General features: G+C 41.8%; 1 protein-coding gene across 1 annotated transcript in view; it reads left to right on the top strand.

The window, feature by feature from the left end:
• SHQ1 (SHQ1, H/ACA ribonucleoprotein assembly factor) overlaps positions 1-14148 on the top strand; it is a 105672-nt gene that overhangs the window by 89855 nt on the left and 1669 nt on the right. The gene's annotated exons all lie outside the window — the stretch shown is intronic.

Genomic DNA, 14148 nt, shown 5'->3' on the forward strand with positions numbered 1-14148 from the left:
TTCTCTGTAGGAAAACAAGCGTTACAGACACTCTTTTAGAGAGCATATTAACCATGGTTCAGAGTGACTCGGAAGAGGCAGAGCTTTTGTGATATGTCAGTCATTTAATAATTCCAGAAAACTCAAACTGAGCCAGCAGGCAATGCATTACTTTCATTCATTTTGTGGAATAGGATTGGCATTAAGAAACCGTAGAATGGTTCTGGGTTAACTAGTTCATGCCATTGTGGCATGCATTTTAGAAGACATTTTGGCCAGGCTCAGTGGTTCATGCCTATAATACTAGCACTTTGGGAGGCTGAGGTGGGCAGATCACGAGGTCAGGAGTTCGAGACTACTCTGGCCAACATGGTGAAACCCCATCTCTACTAAAAATACAAAAAAATTAGCCGGGCATGGTGATGTGCCTCTGTAATCCCAGCTACTTGGGAGGCTGAGGCAGGAGAATCGCATGAACCCAGAAGGCGGAGCTTGCAGTGAGCCGAGATCGTGCCACTGCACTCCAGCCCGGGCGACAGTACGATACCCCGTCTCAAAAACAAAAAAGAAGACATTTCATTGCATATTGTAACAGTGACTGCATAAATATTCTGAATTTTCTAAGTTTTTGCCTCACATTATATTGTGAAGACCTGCATGCTTCTGCTTCTGCATAACGCAGTCAACACACCAACACTTGAGTAGTTTGTCTTAGTACTGTGAAAGCAGTATAGAACACATACTTTACATTTTGTAGCCAAAGAAAATTAGCATTTAGAACAAACATCCAAAGAAAACATATGAAGTCACTTGACCTTGTCTTTTATCTGAGTATGCCAGGAAATTTTGAAAGCAGTTATTTTTTATTCTGCTTTCAGAATGGGACAGTGAAGTTAAAGGAGATACCATTTGAAAATTTAGCCAGGACTTCCACTTCCTTACACCTCAGAACTCTCCTCAAATGTCAAGCTCATAATAGTGAATGTCAGTATGTTGGAGAGGGAAGGGCAGAGCCACCCAGCTGGTTGTCCAGGACACCCCAAGTAGGCTTCAGGTGAGTGTGCATATTGCCCCTCAGCCCTCGGGATGGCAGGTAGGATGTAGGCCAGCCTGGTGAGTTTACCCAGTGCGCCATGCTGGATAGAGACAGTTTTCTGTGTGTTCCGTGATACGAAACACCTTGGGTAGCATTGCTTTAACTAGACTGCTTTTGCAAGGCTCTCTGAGAACATTTTAGCTGAATTGTGAATGAGTAGGAACCAGCATGGGAAGACTTGTGGAAGAGCATTCCAGAAAGAAGGGAACAAGTACAAGGCTGTGCGAGAATTTGTTGGTGTGTCCTTGGGACAGAGAGAGGGCAGTTAGGGGAGTTAGCTCAGTGACCTGGATGGGAATCATGGGAGAGCCAGAGTGGTGGGGGCCAGGTCTTACACAGCCTTTTCTTAAGTGGGGAGTTTGGATTTTATTCTGAGTGTTTGGGAAGTCATTGCAGGTTTGTAACAGGGATACATTGTGATCATAGTGTAAAAGCATAGCATTTTGGGCTTGGAGGGGAATTAGAAACAAACTAATCTATTCCCCTCATGTTATTATGCAAAGAAAACTTTTCTGTGCCTTGCTGTTGTTATTTTTAGTGGTGTCTTTTTTTTTTTTTTTTCCATTTGTAAACTCAGGAACATACTATGCAATGCTTTCTAATTTCTGTCTGCTGTAAAGATCTTCATCACTGATGTTCTTCTATATTCATTTCCTAAGGCTGCTGTAACAAATTACCACAGACCGGGTGGCTTAAAACCACAGACCTTATTCCTTGCATTCCTAGAGGCTAGAATTCCAAAATCAAGGTCTTTGGGTTGGTTCCTTCTGCGAACTCTGCAGGAGAATCTGTTCCGTGCGTCTCTGCTGGCTTCAGCAGTTGCTGGCAACCCTAGACATCCCTGGCATATGAATACATCACACCAATCTCTGCCTCTATCTTCACATGGCATTCTCTGTGTCCCTGTGTCTTTACATTGTGTTTTCTTTAAGGACGCCAGTTGGTGGACTGAGGGCCTACCCTAATCTGGTATGACCCAATCTTCATTACATCTGCAAAGACCCTGTTTCCGAAACAGGTGACATTCACAGCTTCCAGGGCTTAGGACATCAACACATCTTTGTCGGGGACACAGTTCAACCCACAGTATCTTCATTCTGCCACCAACTTTATAGTGATACCTTCTCCATTTAGTTGGCTGACCTCCACTTAGTTAATTGAATCCAAACAGCCATTTCATTTGGACAGTTAACAGGTCAAAATCCTACATCATTAAACAACACTGTTTGCCCTTTTTTCACACAGATGAAATGTAGGAATGTTGTCAGAGTTGTTCAGGTCTGATGTGCCCAAATACCATGCTTCATGGAGTAGTCATAGAGAAGAAAATGGATTGGAGAGCTCCGCTTCAGCCTGCGACTTGTAGTCCCCATTTCTTCTGTCCTTTCCTATCCTACAAAGGTGTTTTTTACTTAACCAGATAATTGGTTTCATTCATAATTTATTCTCTACCTTGTACTAGAAATTATTTAAAGCATTTCTCTCCCTTTCTCTCTCTCTCTGTGTGTGTGTGTGTGTGTGTATAAAACAAGATGGCATAAAGGTGAAGGTAAAAGAAAAAAATTGAAAGTAGAAACAGGCCAGGCGTGGTGGCTCATGCCTATAGTCCCAGCACTTTGGGAGGCTGAGGCGGACGGATCCCCTGAGGTCAGGGGTTTGTAGACCAGCCTGGCTAACATGGTGAAACCCTGTCTCTACTAAAAATACAAAAATTAGCCAGGCGTGGTGGTGTGTGCCCGTAATCCCCACTATTCGGGAGGCTGAGGCAGGAGAATTGCTCGAACCTAGGAGGCAGAGGTTGCAGTGAGCCGAGATTACGCCACTGCACTCCAGCCTGGGTGACAGAGCGAGACTCTGTCTCAAGAAAAAAAAAATAGAATCAAAATGAAACTGGAGGCAAGAAGGAGCTGCAGGTACATTCTGTCATGTTGAGTGAGTCACACATTTGAATTCCCCGGCAGCCCGTATGGAATGGGAGACCTTGCGAGGTACACAATTCAAGTGAGGTATACAATTCCAAGAGGTTCATGGGGCTGTTATTTAAATCAGCTTTTGGGATCACAGTGAAGCACATTTCAGCAATAGCATTTCTGCTAGGGAGTAGAGAGAAATGTGGCAAATTTATGAGACCCACATTTCCATCTCTGCGAATTTGATCTGGCCTGGCAAAAATGTAAAACAGTTGCAAAGTTGGGGTGAACTGCATTTCTTTCACACAGTTCTTTATGGACATTGTACCTTTCTTAACTATTTGTCACCCTCACCCTTGAATTTCTTAAGTGGAGGTTGGGGTTGAGCCAAATGGTGGCTTCTCTGCATTTGGATAAACGTTATGAGAGCCATTCTTTTCAGTATTTAGCATTGCCATAGCGAGTGTTTTTTTCTAAGTCATTTATTTTTCTCAAAAAATGGATGTGTGTGGGCAGATGTATGTATAGGCACGTGTGTGCGCATGTATGTATGTACATGTTTGTGGGCACATGGCACATGTATGTATGTGTGTGGGCACATGTATGTATGTACGTGTTTATGTGCAGACTGTACTCAAAAAAACTGCTGGAGCTAGAGCCTGTCTCCTTGCCTTTAGCTCCCCTGCTTTCACCCCTTCTGTGCAGGAGAGTCATTCTGATGGAGGACTTTTTAAACATGTAGCCCACCTGTTTATCGTTTGACGATTAAAGTAAATGATTCTCTATATAATTGTGAACCAGGGGAAACTTATGTGAGTTCACACATAATTAACATAAAAAGTAAGAACTGTTCTGCTTGAGGTCTTTAGAGTTGTCTTTCTGTGATAATAAGACATCTTCTTTGGTCCTCCATGGCTCAAAGAAGGTGCCACATTATTTTCTTATTTTACCAGTAGGAATAATCATAGTACCTATTTCACAGGGTTGCTGTAAGTACTTCATGAGTTTACCATGTGAAATACTTAGAAAGGCTGCACAGAGTTACTGCACAGGAAGTGCAAGCCTTTTGTATTAACGGATACTGTCAAGTATCCTTTGTCCTTTTGCGTAGCATCCAAGAGGTGGTTGAGTCTTTATTATCGCTGTTTGCCATAGTGATTTGACTATATTACTCAAATACATCTAAAAATTTTATTCCTTGGCCCAGCGCAGTAGCTTATGTCTATAATCTCAGCACTTTGGGAGGCTGAGGCAGGAGGGTCACTTGAGCCCAGGAGTTTGAGGGGCTCAATGGACAATGTAGCAAGACCCTGTCACTACAAAAAATTTATAAATTAGCCAGGCGTGGTGGTGTGTGCTTCTAATCCTGTCTACTCCGTAGGCTGAAATGGGAGGATTGCTTGAACACAGTACATTGAGGCTGCAGTGAGTTGTGATTGAGCCACTGCACTCCAGCCTGGGTGATGGAACAAGATTCCATCCCTAAAAGAATAAAAAAAAAAAAAAAGTGAAAATAAAAATTTTATTTCCCCCACCTTCTTGGGATCTGTAGTCTAATGTGTCAGATATATATTAATGCGTTCATGAATATTTGTATTCTCTACTAAAGCACTAAGGACCAGAGTTCATAAACTTTTTTGAAAAGTGGCATAGTTGTTGAATCGTTGGAATCGTCTTGAGAGCTTTTATCAATCTAATTATAAGAAACCTACAATTGGCTTTTCATAAAAGGATATGAAGGTCTATTTTGTGATTTTTAAAACTTTGATATATTTTGTAATATTTCAAGAAGACAGAGTTATTTTCTGCCAGGGACTTTTGGAAAGTGGTCATTGTCATTTCCTTAAGGAATGATTTGATGCTGATTATTTTCTAGCTCCACATCGTATTTTTCCTAAGCTTAGTACATCACAGTCAAGCTCATGATGATACCCTTGATTTTTTTTCTGTAAGAATTACCTTCTCTGATTCTGCTACAAAAAGACCAACATGAAGTGATGAATGTTAGATGGTGCTGTAATATAATTTTGTTAGAACAATTACAAATACAATTAATATTTGGTTCATTCTTTGCTGTTTTTGAAAATTAGTACATGGTTGCAGTTTTAACCTACATATTGTTAACATTGTTAAATATTTCATCAGTTTATTTTGTAGTTTGTAGTTTTGTTTCAAGGTGAAGTGTTTGGTTTTTGCTGTTGTGTTTTTGACACAGAGTCTCCCTCTGTTGCCGAGGCTGGAGTGTAGTGCTGCAGTCTCTGCTCACTACAACCTCCGCCTCCCAGGTACAAGTGATTCTCCTTCCTTAGCCTCCTGAGTAGCTGGGATGACAGGCGCCTGCCGCCACACTCAACTAATTTTTATATTTTTAGTAAAGACAGGATTTCACCATGTTGGCCAGGCTGGTCTTGAACTCCTAACTTCAAGTGATCTGCCCACCTTGGCCTCCCAAAGTGCTGGGATTACAGGTGTGAGCCACTCCCTCCAGCCTCAAGGTGAAGTTTTAACCTTATCATCATTATTTACTGTTAAATTTTGGTCTTGATTTTAAGTTGATTTACTTTTTTCTTATCTATTATCCTCTATTAATGAGCATCTCCACTATTTATTTCAGCTCTACAGGGTGTACTGTGTTATAGTGATGCCCTGTGATGTCCCTCCAAAATTCATGTCCTTGCAGAACCTCACAATGTGACCTAATTGGGAAACAGAGTTATTGCAGATGTAATTAGTGAAGATGAGGTCATGCTAGAGTAGGGTGGGCCTTTAATCCACTATGACTGGTAACCTCATCAGAAAAGAAGAGACACTAAGACACACACACAGTGAAGGATGGCCATGTGAAGTCACAAACACATAGGGAGAACACCCAGAACAACAGAGGCAGAGCTTGGGGTGATGCATTTACAAACCAAGGAACTCCAAGGATTGCCAGCAACACCAGAAGCTAAGAGAAGGGCATGGAAGGGATTCTGCCCTGAGAAGGAACCAACCCTGCTGACTCCTTAATTCTGGACTATTAATAGTAGCCTTGGCCAGGTGCGGTGGCTCACGCCTGTAATCCCAGCTCTTTGGAAGGCTGAGGCAGGCGGATCACGAGGTCGAGAGTTCGAGACCAGCCTGGCCAACATAGTGAAACCCCGTCTCTACCAAAATACAAAAATTAGCCGGGTGTGGTGGTGTGTGCCTGTAATCCCAGCTACTCAGAAGGCTGAGGCAGGAGAATTGCTTGAACCCAGGAGGTGGAGGTTGCAATGAGCCGAGATCATGCCATTGCGTTCCAACTTGGGCAATAGAATGAGACTCCGTCTCGGAAAAAAAAAAAAAAAAAAGAAAGTAGCCTCAGGAGCTGTGAAAAATAAATTTACTTATTTTGTTTGCTGCTACCAGTTTTTGGTGTTTTGTTACGGCAGCCTTAGGAAACGAATACAGGGAGTTTTCAGAAAATGATTCTGCTGATCCATGGACTAGATGATGTTTCTCAGAGCCTACGCCCACAAAATGGCATAAAAGCCAGTTGAAATTTGTATGAGAAGTTGTTTTATTGGCCCAAACTAGATATGGTTTAAATAACTCTTTATCTTGCAGCCTTCCTTGTATTAAGTTAGTCGTTTCTTGTTCGTAGAGAGTCGTTTCTTGTTTTTGTTAATGGCTGCGCTAGAAGTGCTTTTCACTGTTACAGAATAAGAAGAGACAGCTCCGGGTTCCTCTGTGCATCCATTGGTATTTGTTTTCTTTGGTGGCTCTCAGATTCAAGATAGGAATTTCACCAGCAACTTCTACTTAAAGCCAGTGCATTAATACCTTTAGATCAGGCTACATACATGTATTTTGGGCCAAGGAACCTAAATTATGGATCGGGTTATGTTCAGTAGAGAGGATTTATGACATGTCATTATCATAAATGCCCTTTTTAAAAATTTAACTTTTAAGTTCAGGGACACATGTGCAGGTTTGTTATATAGGTAAACTTGTGTCATGGGAGTTTGACGTACAGATTATTTTCGCCACCCAGGTATTAAACCTAGTACTCATTAGTTGTTTTTCCTGATCATCTCCCTCTACCTACCCTCTATCCTCTGATAGGCCCTGGTGTGTGTTGTTCCCCTCTGTGTGTCCATGTGTTCTTACCATTTAGCTACCACTTACAAGTGACAACATGAGATAATTGGTTTTCTGTTCCTGCATTAGTTTGCTAAGGAAAATGGCCTCCAGCTCCATCCATGTTGCTACAAAGGACATGATCCTTTTCCTTTTATGGCTGCATGGTATTCCATGGTGTATATACCACATTTTCTTTATCCAGTCTACCATTGATGTGCAGTAAATGCCCTTCAGAAAGAAAGTTGAAGCCAGGCTCAGTGGCACGTACCCGTAGTTCCACCTACTTGGGAAGCTGAGGCAAGAGGGCTGCTGAGGCCAGTAGTTCAACACTGTATTGTGGTATTACTGCTCCTTTGACTACTGGTCTCCAGCCTGGGCAATGCAGTGAGACCCCATCTCTTAAAAAAAAAAAAAAAAAAAAAAGAAAAGGAAAGAGAAGAAATTTGATCTACTGTTTGGTCCCAGATAGAACCTGAGATTGTGTGTGTGGTATGCTATGAAATTAAAAGGCCAAGTTAGTCGGTAAGCATCCAGTTTGAACTGTCTGGAATTGCCTCACTGGAGTCTTGTCCTCTGTGATCAATTGTGGGCTCTAGTCTCAGTATGTCATGCCTGGCAGGCTTCTAGGTTTGGGCAGAGGAAATGAAACCTAGTCGGTTACTCTGAGATTTATAGTAGACCTGCTATTGCAGGAAGTGGTGAAAAGTTGATTGATAGTTTGAAACAAAACTCTACAGCAAAAAAAAAACAGGATGTATGCTTTCCATTTATACCCAGTTCCCCTGCCCCTACATTTCAGGTTCCTTTTGCATTTTGTTTTGGTTGCTTCATAAGGCTGCGGAGGCTTCCCCCTCCTAAATACAGTCACCAAATGTAAAATAATTGAGGAAATTTTGTATCAGCTTAGCCATAGTAAAGGCATGTACTTTCTGCTGTTGCAATTACTCTTTCGTGGTAGTTACACGTAGCATAACTTGTCTGCAGTCTTTAAAGAGAAATTCTCCAAATAGGATATTATTTCACATATGCAAAAAGAATGAAAGGTCTTTTTTAAGTTACACTGTAGGATTACATTTCCAGTGACTTTCTAAGAAAAATCTATTTTGAGTGTGGTTTTATTAAAGTATGACAGTGGTGGTATCCAGTTGTCTCTTAAATGCAGCGTCTCTTCATTCTATAATAAATACATTCTTAACAGGTAGGTGATCCTCACTTAGATGTAAAACATATACTATAACTAGCCAGGCATGGTGGCTTACTCCTGTAATCCCCAGCACTTTGAGAGACCAAGGTGGGTGGATCACTGTGAGGTCAGGAGTTTGAGACCAGCCTGGCCAACATGGCAAAGCCCCGTCTCTACTAAAAATAACAAAAAATAGCTGGGCGTGGTGGCGCATGCTTGTAATCCCAGCTACTCGGGAGGCTGATGCAGGAGAATCACTTGAACCAGGGAGGTGGAGGTTGCAGTGAGCTGAGATCGCTCCACTGCACTCCACACTCCAGACTGGAAGGCAGAGTGAGACTCTGTCTCAAGAAAAACCTAACCAGACAAACAGAAACCATATACTATAACTAGTAACTCAGCCTATGTGTTTGTTGAGAGTATCAAAATGTATCATGCCCAGGGCTGCCGCTCACGCCTGTAATCACAGCACTCTGGGAAGCCAAGGTGGGCGAATCACTTGAGCCCAGGAGTTCGAGACCAGCCTGGGCAACACAGGGAGAACCTGTCTTTACAAAAAATTTAAAAATTAGCTGGGTGTGGTGACATGTGCCTGTAGTCCCAGCTACTCAGGAGGCTGAGGTGGGAGGATCACTTTTGCCCAGGAGGTCAAAGCTACAGGGAGCTCTGATTGCACCACTGCACTCCAGAGCCCAGGCAATAGAGTGAGAACCTGTCTCTAAATAGATAAATAAATAGTACCTGATGTTTGTAAGAGTGGTTATCTAATAATGCCATTTGACCAAGCTTTTGGACATGAACTAGCCTAGTCAGTTTTGAGTATGACAGAAAAAAACCACTACCTACCTTAAGTGATGCTTTCTGAAAAGGTAAGTCTGTTACAAAAGTAGATTGTAGAATTGACAAGGAGTGGCAGATTAGAACCAACTCTAATTGTACTAGTGGTTGAGAAAACAAAACAGCTACTCTTTCATGGCTTAATTTTTTTTCCCTACAGGAATAATTTCCCTTTTTGTGAACAGTGATTGCTAGGTTATCTGTGCTAAGTAATTGAATAAAAACAAACCCAACTTTCATTCCTCAGACTATTGTGGCACATTCTACACCAATGCTATTTTGAAATTTTAATCGGTTTTTATCCTAGCATTCTTTAAGAATGGGAGAGAGTTCAGAATGCTTCTTCTATTAAAGTTTCTTTCAGAACTTTAATGTTAATTTAAGAAGCTAGCTAGCTTGAGGTAGTAAAGGTGGGATAATAAAATAGAAATGAAGCTTGGTGAAGGATCAAAAATGAATCTACCTATCTGTCTGTCTGTCTGTCTATCTGTCATCCATCCATCCATCTATCCATCCATGCATGTATCCATCTATCCATCCATCTATCCATCTATCTATCCATCCATCCATCAACTTATTGTATAACCTGGTAATTTTAAACATAATATAATGCTGAACTGAAGGATAAAAGTTCGCGACTGGGCGCGGTGGCTCAAGCCTGTAATCCCAGCACTTTGGGAGGCTGAGGCGGGCGGATCACGAGGTCAAGAGATCGAGATCGTCCTGGCTAACACGGTGAAACCCCGTCTCTACTAAAAATACAAAAAAATTAGCTGGGCGTGGTGGTGGGCACCTGCAGTCCCAGCTACTCAGGAGGCTGAGGCAGGAGAATGGCGTGAACCCGGGAGACAGAGCTTGCAGTGAGCAGAGATTGCGCCACTGCACTCCAGCCTGGGGTGACAGAGCGAGACTCTATCTCAAAAAAAAAAAAAAAAATAGTTCGCATCAGCCGGTTACAGGCAGGAGTTCTTGTTTGGGCCCCTGGACTCAGTTTCACCACTTTTCTGCCTGTTACACTCGTTACTTTTAGTCCCCCTGTGTGTGGGGTATGCTTTCTGAGAAGAGCCAGGATTCTAGGGAAGGAGTTTTGGAATTCCACATTTCTACTGTTATAAAAGACAGGACACAATATCGGTACACAAGATCCAAATAATATCAACTTGAGAATTGGCATGTTTAATATATTCAGCAATATTCACAAAAATGATTTGAATTTTACCCTTGTTTTCTAAACCTCCATAGATGATGCTTATATATATACTTCATTTAACATTGTTAAGCTAAATATATTAGTCACAGTTCCTTTGGAGGATTCTGGGCTTTGTGCAAGTCATAACTTGCTCAGTTGGAAGATGCTGAGTGGAGCTCAAATTAGGAAGAAGTAAAGAATGTGGCCTTAAGAAAGGACACTTTGGCCAGGTGCGGTGGCTCATGCCTGTAATCCCAGCACTTTGGGAGGCCTAGGCGGGCAGATCACCTGAGGTCGGGAGTTCAAGACCAGCCTGACCGACGTGGAAAAACGCTATCTCTACTAAAAATATAAAATTAGTCGGGCATGGTGGCGCATGTCTGTAATCCCAGCTACTCGGGAGGCGGAGGCAAGAGAATCTCTTGAACCCAGGAAATGGAGGTTGTGGTGAGCTGAGATTGTGCCATTGCACTCCAGCCTGGGCAACAAGAGTGACACTCTGTCTCAAAAAAAAAAAAAAAAGAAGAAAAAGAAAAAAAGAACACTTTGCAGAGCCTGTATATTCATGGAAGGCCCTTTGGTGGAACTGGAAGAGGGCTGGAATTCTGAGGCTTTGGTTTCCAGTCGTGACCGCCCCTTGTTGGCTGGGTGAACCTCAGCGGCTCTCCTACCCCTGCAAGCTCTAGCTTCCTCATCTGTAATGTAGGGATAACAGTGGCACTGATTCACAAGGTGGTTAATGGAGCAAGTGCAGTGATGTTAGTGGAACATCATCCTTTGTATATTGTTGAGAAGTATTTGTCATGACAATTAAAATGAGATACATAGTAAAGTAAAAGCTTTTATTTTATATTTTTTATTTCTAGTGTTAGGGTTAGAGGCAGTATCCACTTCCCCAAATTTATTACTCTTTATTTCTTAAGCTGTGTGTCACTGCCCAGAGAGAACTCCCTTTCATGGAGAAACAGAGTGGTGTACTAGTTCTTAGACTGACTGAACTTTGCAGCAGCTCAGACTGAATCCTTTACCACTGGTAGTCAAGGTTTCAAAATATATGGTGGACATTATCTACAACTATCTTGGGTATAAATGCATATTATGTTGCAGCTGTCATATTCCATAACTATGCTTTTAAAAATGCCTCAGACTGATGAAAGATTAGGCAGGGATTATAATGCTTTGGTGAATCATTAACTGACTCTAGTGGATCTCACCTTGGTTTTCCTCTTTACCCTAAACCCCTCCCTTTCTCTAAGCGCTCTGGAAGTTCTGGCACTGAAACTCAGGGTTAAGAGAAAGCTACCCATCAACGGTGGTGACCACCCTTGTCCCACTCACCGCACTGTGCCTCCCGCTCACCCTTGGGTACTGCAGTCGTGCTTCTGTGGCCTGATTACACATGTGAAGAGGCAGCAGGGGTTGTGGGGGGTGGGGGGCAATCCCTGCACAATCTCATTATTGTGCCGAGTATTTTGAGAAATACCATTTCAGGTACATGCGGGCACCCAGATTAAAATACCATCTTTGTTCGGTATTTCCCATTGTACCATCAGCTCCACTGAAATGAAGCCTCATTTTCCTAATTTTATGGGATGGACTACACTTTTACCAATGAATTTATCTTGTAAACTCACCCTCATCCAGTTTGTCTTAAAGCCACTCAATGTTTTGTACGTTCATTTAATCTTTGGAGTCAGGAAACATAGAAACCATGTCAGCATGTTTACCACTTTCACTCACTGCCACCTTTCTTCAGTTGTCACATCAGATTTCCCCTTAAGAATAGTAGTCATCTTTGGAGAATGCCAGTTTGTGTCATGTTGGTTCTTTTAGAAACAAAAAACAACTAAATGCATCCAAGTTAATAATGGAAAAGTTTATTTACTCGATACAATGTAATATTATAAAGCTAGCAGGTAATTTAGAGGAAAAGAATCTTCGGCTGGGCATGGTGGCTCACGCCTGTAATTCCAGCACTTTGGAAGGCCGAGGTGGGTGGATCACGAGGTCAGGAGTTCAAGACCATCTTGGCCAACATGGTGAAACCTCGTCTCTACTAAAAATACAAAAAAAATTAGCTGGGCGTGGTAACTCATGCCTGTAATCCCAGCACTTTGGGAGGCCGAGGCGGGCAGATCACGAGGTCAGGAGATCAAGACCATCCTGGCCAACATGGTGAAACCCTGTCTCTACTAAAAATATAAAAAAATTAGCTGGGCATGGTGGTACGCGTGTGTAGTCCCAGCTACCCGGAAGGCTGAGGCAGGAGAATCGCTTGAACCTGGGAGGCGGAGGTTGCAGTGAGCCGAGATCACACCACTGCACTCCAGCCTGGTGACACAGTGAGACTCTGTCTCAAAAAAAAAAAAAAAAAAAAAACTTCTGAAATAATGTGAAATGGTTTTCTCATAAAAAGAAAAAGCACTTCATGTTGCTGATATTGCTTTTCCTCCGTGTACATTTTAAGACTGTGAACATTTATATAGGTTTTAAAAATAAAACAATAGGCAGTGAAAAGGCTCCATCACACCATCATCCTGTGTCATCCCCCATATTTCCAGTTCCCACCTTATCTCCTTTACAGAAGTTACTGTTTTCTGTGACTTTGGAGAGTTTATTAAGAAGTATACAAGCAAATAGAAACATCTGTTTTGATATCTTTCCTGTTATTTTCCCTTTTTATATATGTGTAGCATATACATATGGTGAGCCTTTTGTGTTGTTAAGCAGTAAGTCCGGATTGGCCCATGGAGAGCTTCATTCATTGTACAGCTGTAGGGTATTCCTTTGTATGGATATGCCATAACTTATTTCATCAGTCAACCAGTCTTATAACAAGGACATTTTGTTGTTTCCCATTTTTAGGTATTAAAAAAGATGTCATAGTAAATAACCTCAGACCTATGTCATGTAGCGTGTGTACTGCATGTGTTTAATTTTCAGACATGGGGCTTGCTGGGTCCAGGGTATATACATTTTCCATTTTGAAAGTTATTGCCAAGTTCTTCTTCATGGGGGTTGTAGCTATTTAATCTCCCTCCATCAGTATATGAAAGTGCCTTTTCTCCTGCAGTCTTGCTAACAGAATAATATCAAATGTTTGGGTATTTGCCAATAAAAAATATATCTCACATATGACTTTAATTTGTATTTTCTTATTTGACTGGAGTTGTACATCTAATATATTTAAGAGTTACTTATATTTCCTTTTGTGAAAATTGTCTGCTTGTATCTTCTGTCCATTTTTCTGTTGGATTGTTATATATCCATTATTAGGAACTCTGTTAGAATTAGGCTTTATTAGTGTATGTGTATATATATATATACATGCGCTTATTATAGATATATTACCCAGAAGAAATGGATATTTTCCTTTTTCTTTTTGAGATGGAGTCTCACTATGTTGCCTAGCTGGAGTGCAGTGGTGTGATCTTGGTTCACAGCAACCTCCACCTCCTGAATTCAAGTGATTCTCCTGCCTCAGCACCCCCAGGTAGCTGGGATTACAGGTGCCTGCCACTGTGCCCGGCTAATTTTTTGTATTTTTAGTAGAGACAGGGTTTCACCATGTTGGCCAGGCTGGTCTTGAACTCCTGACCTCAGGTGATCCACCCGCCTCAGCCTCCCAAAGTGCTGGGGTTACAGGCGTGAGCCACTGCGCCTGGCCAAGAAATTGATTTTATTTAGTTGAATTTATCAGTCTTTTGTGGCTTCTGAATTTTGAGTCATAGTTAGAAAAGCCTACCTCCTTCTTAGGGTCATAAAAGAAATCTGTTTCCCTGTAATACTTTTAATAGCTTCATTTTTTACATAAATATCTTGGATCTGTTATGGTATATATCCTGGTGTG

This window comes from Symphalangus syndactylus, chromosome 21 (genome assembly GCF_028878055.3).
Source record: "Symphalangus syndactylus isolate Jambi chromosome 21, NHGRI_mSymSyn1-v2.1_pri, whole genome shotgun sequence".
Taxonomy (NCBI): domain Eukaryota; kingdom Metazoa; phylum Chordata; class Mammalia; order Primates; family Hylobatidae; genus Symphalangus; species Symphalangus syndactylus.